The sequence below is a fragment of the Pteropus medius genome, unplaced genomic scaffold (assembly GCF_902729225.1).
Source record: "Pteropus medius unplaced genomic scaffold, Ma_sr-lr_union100, whole genome shotgun sequence".
NCBI lineage: Eukaryota > Metazoa > Chordata > Mammalia > Chiroptera > Pteropodidae > Pteropus > Pteropus medius.
In genome coordinates this window covers 11491173-11503961 of record NW_024349225.1, presented here as the reverse complement: position 1 = coordinate 11503961, position 12789 = coordinate 11491173, and the positions used below count along the sequence as shown (strand labels likewise).

Here is a 12789-nt window from a genome sequence, read left to right as displayed (position 1 = left end):
CGTTCTTCAACCATGTGCATGTATGTGTGTGTGTGTGTGTGTGTGCGTGTGTGTGTGCGAGGGGAGGGGTGATTATTCCTAGTCTCTGCCACTCCAAAGCTAAATTCTGCTAGATGCAGAAGAAAATTCGGGTCAGCTAGTTTCTTGGTTGCATAGCCCCCAGTGCCACTTATGCAGCTGTTTAAATTTGACAGCCTTGCTTTGCTGTTTCGCTTCCTATTTTATTTGAAGTATTTCTGAAGTGTTTAGTAAGAAGTTTCAAATTCTCTCAAGTGTTATTAGAATTTCAGTGATATGTTATGTCCTACTTCTCATTCGACATTATTCACTTCTGACTTTTTTGTTGTTGACTTATCACCACTTACTTTTTTGAAAGAGTGTGATATCTGCTCTGTTTACTACGTGGATGCTGCTGAGAGGTGCCAGCCAGCCTCATGAGAGTCACACTTCATTTGGCTCTGTGCTCAGTACCCTTTTTATAGAAACTAGAGATAAGTGACAGGTCTCTAGGTTAAGCCCTTATATTATCTGTTAATAAGGAAGGGTTTATTAAAAGTAAATTTCTGAATTTGTATCATCTTTGAAAAAAGCATCTTAAAATCCTGTCTTTGTATGAAACCATTCCTTTCTTGGATTGCCACAGAAATCATCGTTATTTTTAGCTAATATTTATTGAGTGCTTATTATACGCTAGACATTCTAAGTGTTTCATTAAAAAACTTATGAAGGTATAATTTACATACAATGGAATGTACCTGTTTTAAGTGTATATAGTTCATTGAATTTTGACAAAAATTCAATGTAACCAACAAACAGATGTAAGAATTTCCATTACAACAAAGACTTCCCTCATACCGTTACAGTCCATCCCTTCTCCTCACCTGTGGTCCCTGGCAGGTACTGATCTGTTTTCCGTCGTCATATTTTTCTCTTTCTACAACTTCATATAAAAGGAATCCTGTAGTACACAGTTTTTTGTATGTGGCATCTTTCACATAGCCTAATACTTTTGAGATTTATCTATGCTGTATCAATATGTCGGGTCCTTTTTATTACTGAGTAGTAATCCATATAAAGAGTGTAATCTATCGCAATGGTAGCACAATCTATGTTGTCACCAGCCCTTTCTTCCACATGTGACTCTACTGAATTCTGTAGTAGACTTCCAAGAACACTGTTGTAATCATCCTAGCCAACACGAAGAAGAAAAGAGGTCACAGGCAGGAGAATTTTGGGCTAGACTGAAAATTCTGTGCACATTCTTTTCTGCTCAACAAGAACCACGGGGGTGGCCGGGGAATGCAGTTATGCTCAGGAAGAAGAATAAACAGGTGCGAGAAGCATCCATCAGAAAGTTATTAATGCAAGATTTCAGGCGTTGCAAAAAAAATGCCATTCTTTTTAGAAATGAAAAATATATGGAACGAGAATTGGGAGAGAAAATAATAGAATGACAGTTGCTTCTCAACAAGTATACATTACATAATTTAGTGTCACATAATTATGCCTCTTATTCTCATTTAGTAAATGAAAATGCCTCACTTCTAATAACATAAAAGGATAACTAACATGGATTAAGTATCTGCATTCTGAAATATAATGTAATAGATATTTAATAGACCTAGTTTCATATTTTACATTAACTCTGAAAAATAACTATTATCATCTTTATATCTCGTATGAGGAAATAGACTAAAATTTTTAAAGTAGATAATTCGAAATCATAGGGCTAAAAGGTATAATACACAGAATTCAAACCTATGTCAATCTCACCTTAAAGGCTGGGAATTTTTATTACATATAAAATCAAGGTGTTATCCTTTAAACCACTGAATTGTTATAACTCCACTCCTAATTGCTTAAAAGGTAGTATTTTTAGTACTCTTTACAGACAACATATTCTACATCTCACATATTTTAGATTGCATTATAGATCTGTCTGAAATTATAGACTATGGATCGAAGGATATAAAGCAATGTAATATGAACATATAACATGAGACCAAACAGTATTGTTTTATGAGGAAGCAATTTTTTTGGGAAGCATTTTTGAAGGCTTAAAAAAGAACTTTAGATACAGAATATATTAAAAAAGAACTTTAGATTTAGAATATATAAATTTTGTCAGCCAAAAGCCACACATACTTCTTGAAAGGCTAGGTTGTAGAAAAATCTTTTGGAAGCCAAAATATTCTTTTCAAAATATTCTTTTAAGACACACAAGCATACCTTTAGTTTATTACCCGTGCATTTTGTCTGACACATTACTCAGTGTCACTCAGGGCTTGGGAAGATATTTTTGATTCAATAGTAATTATTCCAGAGGTGATGAGATCTGAAGGTTCTGCAGATGTGTACTTTGATGGAAGAACCATTTACTTTTAGAAAGCAACGTTGCTAGAAAACGGATACATTTAGAAGTAAATTGCAAATCAAATGACCCCAGTTTTGGCTCATTGTTAATGAGCAAAATATCCAGAAACTTCTACTGCCAGGATCTTAAAATCATGTAGGTAAGTAAGCATTGGAAAGGCCATTATTTTTTTGTCTTAGCAGAGAGCTAACTTAGGCTCAAACTTCATTTTTGATCGTAACCAGTTTTACAGGTTTGTTTGTTTGTTTGTTTGTTTTTTGACACAGCATGTCAAAATGGCTACCTCAAAATGTAAGGAATGAGGGGAAGAGGAGATAAATTTGAGAATATTCTGGAAGTGATAATCAACGAGGCTTGTAAATTAATTGGATATTATAGGCAGCAAAAGAGAAGGGAGGAGAAAGAATCACAGGTTAGATCCAGGTTTCTAGCTTAGGTGACCAGGCGATCTCGGTGCCAGCAAATGAGATGGGGAACACGGGAGGAGGAGGAGTGGGCTTCTGGGTGGGGGTGAGAGTCAGTCCGTTTTTAGATATTGATGAATTTGAACTCACTGTGGATCATTGACGTGGAACTATTTCCAGGTGTTAGAAATAGTCTTAAAGTGTGAGAGACGTTTTATAGCTGGAGATAAAGTTTTTGAGAGTCATCAGCATTAAGTAATGAGAATGGCGGAAATTACCTTGGGGGAAGATGTGGGAAACATGGGTTAAAAGTAGAATTTAGGGGATCACTAACATTTTAGGGGTAGATGCAGGAAGAGATAGCCTGGCTAACGGATCTGCAGAAAAATGATCTGAACAGGAGAAGGACTCAGAGTATAGTAGGTAGTACGCTGAGCACTCAGAGTATAGTAGGTAGTACGCTGAGGAGAGGAGACTGGCCAGGAGGATGGGGTAGGCAGTGCCGTCAGACAGAACATGGATGTTCAACGTGATGAGGACCGAAAATCGCTAATAGGGTTTGGTAAATTTGAGAGGCCACTGAACTCCTATGGAGGAGATGTTCATGAAGCTGGGAAAGGATTGAGGATTGTTTAGAGATGGGGAAGGGGAGGACAGTGTTTTGTTTATTTTTTTTAAAGAAGGTTGATGAGAAGAAGAGGAAAGAGCTTAGGCTGAAAACACAGGGTCATATAGGGCCAAGAAAGGGCATTTTTGGAGTGTAAGAGATTTGAGCTTATCTGTAGTTGGAAAGGGAGAGCTAAAAATAGAGAAGCATAACCTGCCCGGCCCTGAACCACGCAGTGAGCCCCTGACGTGCCTCTGTGTCTTTGCAAACGCCATCACTCTGCTTTGAGGCATTTTCCACTTATGTTCACCTGAGTAAGCTCTTCAACAAAGGCATGTTAACAGCCAAAAGAAAATAGTAATTTTAGCATAGGGCAGTTTCTATACTTAGAAATGTTTCAAAATATTTTCTATGACATTTTCAGTAAGTTGCTCAAGCAAATTGCATTAAAATGTATTTAATGCAGATTGGCAGAGTGAAGAGCTTGGCAAGTCCACTTATCAAAAATCAATGGTGAAAGTCGATAAAGTTGTCAAAAAGCAGTCAGTTTAGAACTTGAGAAAGTGACTAAAATGATTTTAAAAAATCGAGAGGCATTTATTTAAGAAAAACTACTGAACCCGTGAGAACAGTCTGGGCTGTTCTAGCCCCTGAGGCCTCTCCAGACTGCTCATTCCCACCGCTGATTGTCACGCAGTTTGACCAGGCCGGCGAGCTGTGAAATTAGTGGCTTTGCTGCAGCTGCTGGAAGGGGCTCACTTCATTTGGAGCAAAAGCAGAAAGACCTCATATCTCCAGAACGGAGTTGGAAATGGCAGTGATTTTTGTGGCAAAAGAATGGGAAGGCCAGTACGTAGCCAGTAGCAGGCGGTCGTAATTCTGATTGGGGAAAGCATGGCGTGGCCAGAGTTTTAGCCAGGAGACTCAGGAATGACTGGCCTTCTTAAGGTCTTGTGTGTCGCTGGTGGTCTGGAAGGCTGTACACGTGTCAAGGCTGTGCGCACACTCAGGAGAGCCCGGCGGTGGCCCTCGCTCGTCACACGTCTGTGCTGGACGTGAGGCCTTACAGGTGTGTGGTGGAGATGTGTTTCCAGAATCCTCTCTTCCGAGTGGCTTGGCATTTTTCTTTTTTATTCCACCTGTGTTTCAGGTGCAGTAAATGGCTGAAGGCCTCATTCTCCCACATCCGGGCCTTAGTCTCCCTGAATCTAGCTAGAATCTAGTCACTGAGAATCGACCTCTCTCTGGCCCTGTCGTTTCTTGCCCTGGGTTATGGCAGTGCCTCCTAACTGGTCTCTCGCCTGCCACGCTTGTCCCCGTCCTCCTCGTCTACGTCGCACACACCAGCTGTAGTCATCCTTTTGAAATTTGTCAGTGACTTCTCTTCTCGAGACCCTCTGTTGGCTGCTTGTTGCCTTCAGCCAGACTTCTTCTACCCTGGTTTATGAGGCCTTATGCGATCTTGCTGTCTGATTTTGACCTTTCTGACTTTATTTCCTACCACTCTCTGTCTCACAAATCCCACACTTGTCCTTTAGCCGTCTGCAAACATGCCAGGTGTGCTCTCGCGCTTTTGTGCTATTGCACGTGCCGTTTTCTCTGGCCGGAACCCTGTTTTTCCGTGATTACCACACGTTCTCTCTCCCCTTTCTAGTCTTTCCTCGGATGCCGCTTTCTCAGTAAATGGTATGAATAATAATAATGAACAAGTAATAAATAAATGAAATAAAAATTATAATAAATATTACAATAATGAACGTATATTTTTTCTTTTATAATGCATCAAAATAATTCGATACTGAGAAACACTAGAAAAACAGGTAACATTTCTGGAATTAAATCCGAAAATATGAAAAACACATAAAAATTTCAATTTCTCATTCTGGTATATGTCTGAATAAGAACAAGTCATCAGATTTGTTTTTCTCTAAAATTTTTTTCACTATTTGAGATGTCACCTTGTCTTTTGAAAATGTGTTAGCCATCACCTGTGTTAAAAAAGCTACAAAAATCACAGAGTAGGAAGTAATAGTTTCTTTTCTTTTATAGATCAGGCATTTCATACATTTTCAATATACTTTATTATTAGTTCTGTAATTGACATTTCTGTCAACGCAAGCATCAAAAGTTAGAGCTGGAGGTGGCATAGAAATGTTTTCCTGCTGGGGATTGGAGTATTCTTTTATTTAATTATTTTTAACAATTTGCCTGTCAGAGCAAGAGTGGAAGTTCAAGTCAATCTGAATTGTCTTGCCTTAGCCTGTAATTTAACTAAAAAGGGATGCAGATTTAAAAGGACTAAAATTGCCCTTAATTTTTGGGGAAAGATCTAAAGTAAAATGAATTAAGGTATCTTTGCATATTTTTAAAATGCTGTTCAAAAAATGAAGTGCGTTAAAGGGTATTAATTTGGATGCAAGGAATCTGAGGAGAAAGTTCAGTTCATCAGTGCAACATTATAGGGGTTATTTTTAAAGTTACCTTGTCAGCATTACATACTCTCGCATGTTTTGAAGTGCTCCTGCTTTTGAAATTTGAGGTGCATTTGGCATTGTTTCATCTGAATTTCAAAGTAGCTTTCTGTCTGTTGACCTCATACTTGTACAGTAAGTTCTTGTTAACCATGTCGGCGATAGATTCTGTGACTTCAAGCAAAACCACATATAACATAACCAGTTTTAACATAGGCTAATTGATAAGCAGAAGTTAAGTTCCTGCTGCATCTGAGCAATGTTCCAACGTTATTGGGGGACCCGCTGTTACAAGTTTAGGTACTTGTAACATGGGTAGTACGTTATAGGAGGGCGACAGATGATTTCCTTTAGGATACATGCCCAGGTAATCGTAACAGACTGGATTCACACCAATACTAGGTAAGCTTTACTCTCGGTTGTATCTTTTATGTTTAGTATAATCTGCTTTTAGTATAATTTGTTTTTTAGTATAATTCGTTTTTGTATTTGGATTGCTTAAAATGCTCTCTAAAAAAAAGTCCCCTTCATTTAAGTGACTGTTAGCTGTGTAATGGTACTTTTAACTCTTTATAACTAGAGAGCAAAATAGTCCCAAACTTAGCTAGAAGTTTATTTTCTTTTAATTTCTTAATTCATAGTCTGATTAGAGAAAAAAAATCACAACTTTTCCTATAGAAACCGGTTTGCAAGTGAAAATTCTTTATATTCAAATGAAAAGAAGGGAGAGGATATATAAAACAAATGAGTTTTTAAAGAAAATATAATGATCAAATTGCACTTACATGTGACAAGCACTGGTTCACAAAGTGCTTCTCAAACTTTTAAGTGTACACATGTATTACCTAGAGATCTTGTTAAAACGAAGTCTTTTTCTTTATGTCCAGGATGGGAACTTATCTGCATTTCTAAAAAATCCTCCTAGATGGCACTGCTCTTAGGTACACCGTACTTTGAGTAGCAAAAATTTAAATTACCTACTTATATTAATTTATTTAATACTAATATCAAGCCTATAAAGATGATGCTATTATTATAGCCATTTTACAGATGAGGAAATATGTTCCAAAAAAGTAATCTTAGCATGCTAGATAATATTTCTTTGTAATCAGATACTTTCTATATTTATAAAATATGTGTGTATATAGGGAGGAAAGGACTTTATAATTTTGTTATCGTATTCTTGCATTTTTGTATTATCTCTTCCCAACAAGTTAAAATAATTAAAAATATATTCTATAAGGGAAGGTACTTGGAAGAAAGTGGAGGGAGAGAGTGTATTAGTTTTCTATTGCTCCATAACAAGTTACTGAAAATTATAGCATCTTAAAACAACAACATTTATTATCTCACAGTTTCCATGGATCAGTGTCTGGGGATGGCTTAGTTATGTCCACTGTTTAGGATCTCCTGAGGCTGCGGTCAAAGTTTTGGTTGGGGCTTAGGTCTCGTATGAGGCTTGGGGTTCTCTTCAAAGCTCACGTGATCATTGGCAGAAGTCATTTCCGAGCAGCTGTAGAACTCATGGGTCCTTGCTTCTTCAAGACCAGCGGGGCACCCTCTCTACTCTGAGGGAAGGCCAAAATCCTCTTTAAAGCTTTACCTGATTAGGTCAGGTCCACCCAGGATAGTCTTAACTGAAAGTCAGACTGATTGGGGACCTGGTATCTGTAGAATCCCTTTTCCTTTGCTATATAGCGCAACCTCGTCAGAGCCATGACATCCATCGTATTCATATGTCCCACCCATACTCCAGGGTAAGGATTATACAGTCAGGAATCTTGGGGGCCATCTTGGAGCTGCCTATCACAGAGAGCCATATACCAGAAATGAAGCAAACTATCATTTTTCAAGCATCTGTTCTGGACCAGCCACTTTTGCTTACATTTTACTTCACTTAATGGTCACTATAACTATGGAAGACAGGTACTGTTACTTTCCTTATTTTACAAGTGTGTATCTCATTTCTCCTGTTGAGCTAGGCCCTGTCGAGGATATAAACACAGAATTAGCTAAACAAAAAATGATCTAAACAATCCTTCAAAACGGAACACGATGAATTGCCGAATGAGTTATAAGAGCAGTGATTGCTATTTCTTTTACTTACGAAACCCTCACCATTTTTGCCTGTTGAAGCCAATGTTCACCTATCAGCGCTAATGACGTTTTCCTCATGATAACCTCTACTTATCCCCAGTCAGAAGTGATCTCTTGTTCTCTGAGTATAGAATTCTACTATAATTTAGCTTAATGGCATTTACTATATTTCGTGTTAAATCATAGTTACATGTATTTTCTCTTCCCTACTTGACTGAGATTTCCTTCTGAGAAATTTTGATCCTTACTCATCTTTGCATCTGTCCCCTGCTGGGCCTCTCAGTTCAACACAGTGGGTCATCAGTAAATGCTAGTTTTAATTCACTGTCAGGTGACCAAGTTAGGGAAAGTTTGAAAGAGTTAGTGGGATTCGGAAAAGTAGAAGGTCGGCAGCGTAGCATTGTGATATTTGTGAAAACAGGAAGTGTAGACAGACGCCAGCAGAGTCTGAACCGCCTGGGAGACAGTGAACGTGAGGCTAGAGGGGCAGCTTGAGAGCAGGCCTCGAGGAGGCTCACTGGAAACATCGATCGGCGTAGACCGTAATCGTGTAAAGTGATGGAGAATCACCGAGGGATTTTGAGCTAGTGTATGGCGTGAGGAAAGGTCTGAATTAGGAAGACCAAGCTGGCAATAAGCTATGGTAAATGCAATTAAGAACTGTGAAGCATCTGCGATACATACATCTGATTTGAGGAGAGAAAGCCTGAACGAGGATGCTGGTCCTCGAAATGGAAGATGACCGATTGTAGGGGAATAATTGACATGAGGAGGCAAGTGAGTCGTACCTGTGTTGAATTGTTATTCAAAGGCTCGGTGCTGGGCTCGCTCAACCTGGAGGAGAGCGTATTGGTACATCAATTAATTTCATTCCTTTAAGAAATATTTGTGTGCCTACCATATTTTAGCACTATTCTTAGTTTCTGAGAGTGACAAAAGTTCCTTTAAGGTTACTTACATTTCAGGTGGGAATAAACTTTTTAAATCATTTCAGTAATTAAGTAATGCTATGAAATATCAGTGTGTATTGCATTTGACCCAAATATAATCAAGTGCTAAATCTGTGCTTGGATCCTACGTGCTGTGGGATTAATTTAGAATGTCGTTTGGGTTCGTGGCCCTTTCCTCTACAGAAATCCAGGGGTGTGTCAAAAGCAGCTGAGTTCTAACCACTGGAGGCTTGAATATGATTGAGTCCCATGTCAACTGAACGCGAGCATTTAATATTAATTTGCTCCTCTGTGATTTGTATTTCATTTAAAATACAAAATCGCTGTGATTAATTCATGAGTACGATCTGCTAAAGTCTAATCTTATTTCACCTCAATGATATGGTAATGTTTATATTTAAAATACAGTGTCTCTAAGGAATGAAAATCCATAGCATTCAATAGAAAGTAAACTATCTTCTCTTGTTTCTAGATTGCATGTCTTTTGCCCTGTTTCCCCTCCCCCCATCCCAAAAGTGTAGTTTTAAAGAGTAATCGAACTTTCAGTTTAACGAAGAATGTATTCATTTCTTGCAGCATTATTTTTGTCTATTTCCTGGAATCTAGTGTCTTATTTTTTTTTTTTAAGTGGTAAGATTCTTGAATTTGGCAGATCGAAATCTGAGTCTAACATGTTTATCGTATATGGGAATGATTTCTATTATATTTAAATTGTAAAATACATAGTCTAGTTTTTAATATTTATTATAAGCATACTCTAATTTAAATGAAATCTATTGTTCTTTTGGAAAATATAGTATTGGACATTTAAAAAATTCTTTCATCTTTAATGTTTTGATGCAAATAAAAATGAATAGTTTTTCTGAGATGGTCCTGGAGTTGACAAACTATGGCCCACAACCTGTGTTTTTATCTGGCTTCTGAGCTAAGAATGGTTTTTATATTTTTAAAGGGTTGTTAATAATAATAGCCTCTACTCCCAAGAAAAATACAAAGAAGGAAAGAAGAGAATATGTGACAGAGCCAAAGTTATTCACTACTTGGTTCTTTACAGAAAAGTGGCCACCCCTGATAGTCACAGCATATTTGCGAATAGCTCTAAGTAAGTTTTATGAATTCCTAAAACTCTGTGGAATGTACTGTTATTACTATACTTTCTTATAGTCGATGTCACTTTTTGTTAGTTATATTTCGTTACATAATAAATGCCTGTCGTATTCGTGCTCCAAAATAGACTGTTCTTATAAAACCTTTTACTGTGAATAGTGTCTTATAATAAAATTTTATTGTATTTCTAATGGGAAGTATCTAAAAAATAAAGATTTTTCTGCATTTTGAAATGACCGTAAGTGGAGCAACTCAAATTTCGTTAGTTGACTCTGTGCTTAATAGAAAATATATTTGAAAGGAAATATGAGAAGGAGCAAGAAAAAAAGAAACGCATGCTTGAGTCCGTGTTTCCCCATGTGGGAGCGGGGCAGGCACGGGGTGTCTAACAATTTGGTAACATTCGAGCTACGACTGCTGTCGGTGTGGCAAGTCCCAAATGTGTATTTAATTCAAACTATCGTACGTGGATCATCTAACAGCAAAAGCATGTCTTAAGATCATAAAAATATATCTTTTAAATATTTACATATAAGCTCTTTCAGGTAGTTTTAACTTTGTAGTAAGTATAAGATTGTGCATACAGTAAATATGAGTTGTAAATTTTATATCGTATGCATTTAGAAAAGAGTTAAGTAAGTGCTGAATTTAAAATGCTCTGATTTGGTTAAGCTTGTATAGGTTTGGTTTTTCTTGGTGGTCTTTTTTTTCTTTCGGTGTTTTTGTTTTCGTGCTGGTGTCCAATTTGGTTTATTTAGTACTTGTAGGTATACTGTTCACAATATCTGAATCATTATTAATGTGATGATACACTATGAACAGTTAAGTGGTCATGTTTCCCTTTTAGTTCTAATTTGTTAAAAATGTTCATTTCAGGAGTTATAAAATTAATTTTGAATTAACCAGTACCCCCACAGGAAGTTATCCCTAGTTCGTTCTTAATTAGTGTGATTTTCATGTCATTCTACTGTGCCTGCAGCTGTCTGTCATCATTTTTCTAACTGCAGTGTGACAAATGCCTCACATTTCCCACCCTAGTCCTCCAAATTCTCCCGAATGCCAGATAATGTGATGCTTCTTTGCCTGGCTTCATGCCTCAAACTTCTTGAAAGGTGGAAATTAAAATTAATGTATAATTTATCTTAGAGACATTGTCACAGTGCTGCCTTTGTGATTTCCCTATCAGCAGTCTCTGAAAATATTATCGAATAGGAGGAAGATTGGTTAGGAAAGAATATTAGAAGGTAAGAGGGAGGTTGAATTCAATAAAAGTGATTAGCACCAAGGCTAGTGCTACATCAAGTTCGGATGAAAACTTGAGCACTTACTCATGTTTCTTATCGATATTATTCAGAATTTACATTTTATACCAAGATGTTTTTATTTGAAATCCTTGAAATTTAACTAAAACGGGATTTCCTCCCTCTTCATTAAAACCCCTTCCTCCTACTTAATTTAATTCATAGAATGATTGGGAATTAGGAGAAAATCTTCGATACCTAAAGTTGGCACAAAATTTCATTCTTGTCATTACTTTTTTGAGGAAAATAATTATGACCCGAGGATTTTTTTGTTTTGTTTTATTGAAATGCGTTTCAGGTATATAGAAATCTTACATATTTACATGCAAAGCAATTATATTGTAAATGAAGTTATTATAAATTGATACCTTTTTGAAGACTGGAAGGTTTAATTTAATTCTATAAACATCTTTGTTGATAGTAGGGCTGACCTTTAAATGATGGATCGATGACTTTTGTCCTTGAAGGGTCAGTGACTGGCTAAATGCCGCATAGTCTTTATAGAAATTTGACTTGATTTTATGTCTTTCTATTAACATTTTTATGTGTAATTTTATTTTCCTAAGTGGTTCAGTGAAGCATGTGTTAGAAAAATTGTCTAGATCCAGCATGCAAGGAGGGTAAGAATTTTTATTCACAATGATATGCTGTCGATAGCTTTTTAAGTGGTAGCCTAATGAAGAGAGGAGATTGATTAGAAACAAGCTAGACTTCTTACAATAACTATTATTGTTGACAAATGATGAACCAAATGTAATAGAAAAACCCCCAAGTGGATTTTCTCTGACATAAACTTATAATAATAACATGTTCTGTTTTTTTCCAAGCGAATAATGTTGATATGTTTGTCATTTCAAATTTTCCTTGTATGTGAATCGAATAAAATAGTTTTTGACCGAGAAAATCATTTACTTATCAAATCATTAGGATGTGTAAATAAATTAACAGAACTACTGAAAAATTGTCAGTGTAAAGCCAGTTAAAGATTTATGATTTGGGAAGATAAGCAGCTTTGCATTACTTAGAAAACAAACACACAAAAACATATGGGGTTTTCTTTTCTTCTTATTGTTTAAAAATTTTAAATAAATATAAAATGGACCCCCACTGCCCACAAATTCTAATTCTTAGGAGAAATATGTACCTTTTCCAAAAGGAACGTTGAGTGTATCCTGTTTGGCAACTTGCTTTTCTCATTTAATTTTTTGTTACGACCACTACATTAAACTATTTCTATTTTTAATTGAGTAGTATTTTATGGCATGGATAGAGTGTAATTTACTTTTCCATTTCTCCTTGAAGGTGCTAAGAGCAGTTTTCATTTTTCTTTTTTGCTATTACAAATATTATAAAGAATACTCTTCCTTGTACATATACGCTGAAGCACGCATGCACATTTCTAGAAATTGAACTGCTATGGTGTCCACAGTCTGGTTTTTGGTGGGTATGTTAAATAGTTCCCTAGAAAGACTGCAGGT

At 36.6% G+C, this 12789-nt stretch overlaps 1 protein-coding gene across 4 annotated transcripts in view; it reads left to right on the top strand.

Moving 5' to 3' along the window:
* The window catches only part of RABGAP1L (RAB GTPase activating protein 1 like), a 417651-nt gene that overhangs the window by 75078 nt on the left and 329784 nt on the right, over positions 1 to 12789 (top strand). The window lies entirely within an intron of this gene.